Raw genomic sequence first — 4,422 nt, forward strand, 5'->3', positions numbered from 1 at the left:
CCTGCAGGCTTCTACTGCAGCTATTCCCCAGGCTCAGTGTCCCACACAGGAGTGGAGGTAGTAGAGAGAGCCTCCAGCAATCCTGCCCCAGGACCTTGGCATGTGCTGAGTTCGCTGTTTTCCCTTCTAGATATTTTCCCCAGATCCCTCTCTGCTCTCCTCAACACACGCCAGACACATGAGACACAACACTAAATTATCCTGCCTGCTTCTGTTGTAAGAGGAGCAGCGGGTTGCGTCCTGCTGCCCTGGCTAGCTTAACCCCCCAAATAACCACACCAAAATTGTATTAATTAAAACACTACCTGGCCCATTAACTCTAGCCTCTTACTGACTAACTCTCACATCTTGATCTAACCCATTTCTAATAATCTGTGTAGCACCATGAGGTCGTGGCTTACAGGGAAAGATTCTAACCTACGTCTGTCTCGGGCCAGAGCTTCACGGAGTCTGCCTGACTCTGCTCTTCTTCCCAGCATCCAGTTCTGTCTTCCCTGCCTACCTAAGTTTCTGCCCTATCAAAAGGCCAAAGCAGTCTCTTTATTCAACCAATGAAAACAACACATCCTACACGATGCTTCTTTTCAATTTTTGGCCTTTTTTGAAACAGAGCCTCAGTCATCTCTGGCTGACCCTGAACTCTTGTAGACCAGGCTGACCTCACTCACAGAGATCCTCCTGCCTCTGCCTCCCAAGTGCTGGGATTAAGGCATGAGCCATAATGCCTCTGCATCTAAATTCTTATAATTCAGATTGATCTTTGACCAGAGCCCCCTCGTTGAGGCTACAGAAGTTGAGAGAGGGAAAGTTGACTTCCCAAGGCAGCCCAGCCTCCTCCAAACCTGTGCAGATAGTGGTCTGGGCTGTGTCCAGCCATAATTAATTCTGAGTTCCTCCTATTTATCACAGAGCTGGGAGCCAAGTGCTACGAATTCCAGCCCAGAAGGAATCAGAGCATCTGGGGCCTGCAGTGACCGGAGCGGGATGGGGCAGCGTACCCCCACTGCTTGCTTCCTGAATCCCAGTCCAGACTGCAGGGGGAGAACATCCCGGATGAATAACAGTGTAATAAACACAGCTAGTTCCAGGACAGCCTGGACTACAGAGTGAGACTTCTCAAAAAAAAAAAAAAAAAAAAGTTTTAGGGAACATGAGTCATTTGAGATCCTCCCCCAAAAGGTGCTTTTGGAGATACAGGATGCAAGCCCAGGCTCCGGATCCCCCGAGTCAGCATCCTGAAGAACTGTTGCCAGTTTGAGGCCAGGCTGGGCTACAGTTACAAACCTGGATCAAAATGAGCAACAAAATTAAAAACTAAACACAAAGGAAAAGAAAAATGTTAAAGGTGGAAGTGGGGTTAAAGGGTAAAGGAAAGCCGGGCAGTGGTGGCTCACGCCTTTAATCCCAGCACTCGGGAGGCAGAGGCAGGCGGATCTCTGTGAGTTCGAGACCAGCCTGGTCTACAAGAACTAGCTCCAAAACCACAGAGAAACCCTGTCTCGAAAAACAAAAAAAAAAAAAGGGTAAAGGAAACCGTGCAAAGGTCCTGTGCCACCCCAAAGAGGCTCAGTGCGAGAGTGAGGTTTAGGCTGGGTGTCACTTAAGATTAGGCCATGCCTAGAAACCCCAAAGGAGGGGTGGGATGACCTCCAAGAAGGGGCTCCACCCTAACTGCACCGCAGCCCCTCACTGGGGGATTTTAGGTGAGGCTCCACCCTGACCACGCCCTCAGCCCCTCACTGGGGATTCTAGGCGGGGCTCCACCCTGAAGGCGCCTCCAGCCTTCAGTAGTTTTTGAAAACTGTACAGATGCGCTCAGACACAGAAACAGACAGATGAATGTCCATAGTCAGGCTGCTGTCCCTGGTAGCCCCGCGGCGTCTCCAGCCAATGCTCTGACAGCAGAGCGAGCACTGTGGAATCCACCCTCCTCCCACGCTGACGGTTGGCCGGCAGCCAGCGTGTGTGCGTGGGCCCCTCCCTGAATGTCACATGCCTCAGTGAGACCAGAGAGGCTGCCAAGTCTCACCGAAACTTCCTACCCCAGCCAGGGCTTGCTGGCTGGGTGGGGTCTGAGGCTCGCCAAGCCCTGGAGGGAGAATGGGCAGCTGCCTGGATCACCAGAAGTAGAAATGGTGGGGGGTGGGGGAGACGGACATGGACACACAGCACAAATACACTGGGAAAGGGAGTGGCACCTGCTTCTTCTTCTTCAGTCTTTTTTTATTTGAACATGTCGAAAATGCCCCTATACCTAGAGCCCAGACTGGATGACCTTGGGGCTCCAGTTCACCAACGAGCCTGACACCACCTGGTCTCATGACTCAGGTCTAGGCCAGCAGCTCAGTGCTGGCATAGCAGGGCCGGGTGTGGGGGGGACTGGTGGCTATTATTGGAGTATCAAGAATGGCTATGTAAAAATGGGACACTGAAAGTAGGCCTTTGTAGGATATATAGGAGTTCGTACATTAAAAAAAAAAAAAAAAAGCAGAGGGACCTATGGCCAGAATTCACGGGGACCTCAGGAGGCAAGGAGCAAGCTGAGCTTGTGGACCAAGCATGCTTAGCAGCCTGACTTACACCACACCTCCCAGGGCCTGGAGCCTCCTGGGTGGGTCACATGTTCTGTCCACCACGGCTTCTGATGACTGTTTGAGAAAGGGCACAGGAAGTCAGGAATTCGTGGCTTTGGGACCTCAGGGCAGACCCAGAGCCTCTGTGGGCCTTGGTTCTACAAAAACAGGATGCAGGGAACCCATCTTGCTGTGTGCATCCACCTCAGGCTGGGAGGCCTTGGATCAAAGCCGGGAGTTGGAGGAGGAAGGGAGAGAGGGAGGGAGGCTGGAGGGAGGGAAGGCCGCTGGATAGGCACCAGGGGACAGGCCCTACATTATTATTTCTGAACACACCAGGGCTGTAGGGCTTAAGGAATGAGTGGTGATTTGCATGTGATTTGCATTCAATTTACATAGTGTTTGTTAAATGTCAAAATGCTTTCTCTCGCCCCCCCCCCCCATGCCAGCCCTTTCCCCCACCAGTTATACCCCATGGCTGAGGCCACGGAATCCCCCCCCCCCGCAGGGACTATGGCTACCCTCACAGCCGAGCAAAGGAGACTGGGGGGGAGGAAGAGACCCCGGAGGCCCAGGCACACTTGTGCATGCCCAGTAGCCCAGCTCCCCAAGGCCAAGACTCAGTCCCCACCTCCGCACCCTGAGGCCTGTACAACTCTTAATTAGGGCATATTGTCTTCTGGGCCCACCATGCAGCCCACAGCATGGGGGGGGCCTCCCGAAGGCTCAGCACAGCACCCCAACCCTGGGCTGTGGAGGAGAGCACCCACAGTCCGTGGCAGGTCACTTTGCACATGCGTAGGCTCATCGAGTCCCCTCAGATCAGAGTCTCCTTGGTCATGGCCCCAGCAGATCCTCCTGTAGCCAGAACCATTCTGAGCTGGAGCCCTGTGGGTCACCAAAGAAGGAACTGTGCCTGTTGATGGAGGGCTTCCTGGATGAGGGCACAGCCGAAGATTCAGGTGGTGGAGGAGGCTCCCAGGGGAGGGAGTGGTCCCAAGGCCATGGAGAAACCGTAAGACTCCTTGCTGGTGGACTGGACAGCATCTGGGAGGCAGTGGGCATCAATTGGGCCCAGGTGTCACATCTACCTGGGAGCCCAGCACCTGGGTCTGCAAGGAACATGTGGTCCCAGTGATGTGAACCAGCAACTTTCAGCCAATGACCCTTCTAACCCTTTCCCAATGGCCTGGATCTGGGTATGGATGGGGAGTGCAGTGGTCACCCAGGACCTTTGGAGACCTTCTCCTGTAGGCAGCCATAGTGCTTGAAGCCCCCTGGTGGACGCCACAGGAATTGCAGGCAAAGCTGCCTTAGTGCACCCTGGTGGTTGTTACAGGAATTGCAGGCAGAGCACAAGCAAACATCCTGCCACCCAAGTGTGGTCAGTCTGGGCATGCATCACAGTGAGGCCAGAGGGGAGCAGGGAATTTCGCAAGGTCACACAGCAAGTTGGCGGCAATAGTGCCAAGCCAGCATTAGGAGGTGGGAGAGTAAGTTCAGTGTCTCATAGGCCCTCAGTTTTCCCATCTGTGGATTCTACCATGTCTAAGGTGTCCATTTGAATGGTTTACCTGGAATAGGGCTGGGCTCCCAGGAAGACAGAAGTGTGCCGCCCCCGGCCTAGTTTGCTCCTTCAGCCAGCTTGCGTCCCAAAAATCATGGCTCCAACTTGGACCCAGTTACCTGAGGGGTCACAAAGAAAGATACAGGTTAAGACAAAAGCAGCCACCGCTGGGTTTCCTTTCCAGGCAGCCCGGGGTTCAGCTAAAGTGTTTGTACTCATGAAGACACCACCTGGTCTCACTAGAGACACTCTGACCAGTGTTGTCGTGGTCGTGCGCCCCCG

The sequence above is a fragment of the Microtus ochrogaster genome, unplaced genomic scaffold, assembly GCF_000317375.1.
Source record: "Microtus ochrogaster isolate Prairie Vole_2 unplaced genomic scaffold, MicOch1.0 UNK98, whole genome shotgun sequence".
Lineage (NCBI taxonomy): Eukaryota > Metazoa > Chordata > Mammalia > Rodentia > Cricetidae > Microtus > Microtus ochrogaster.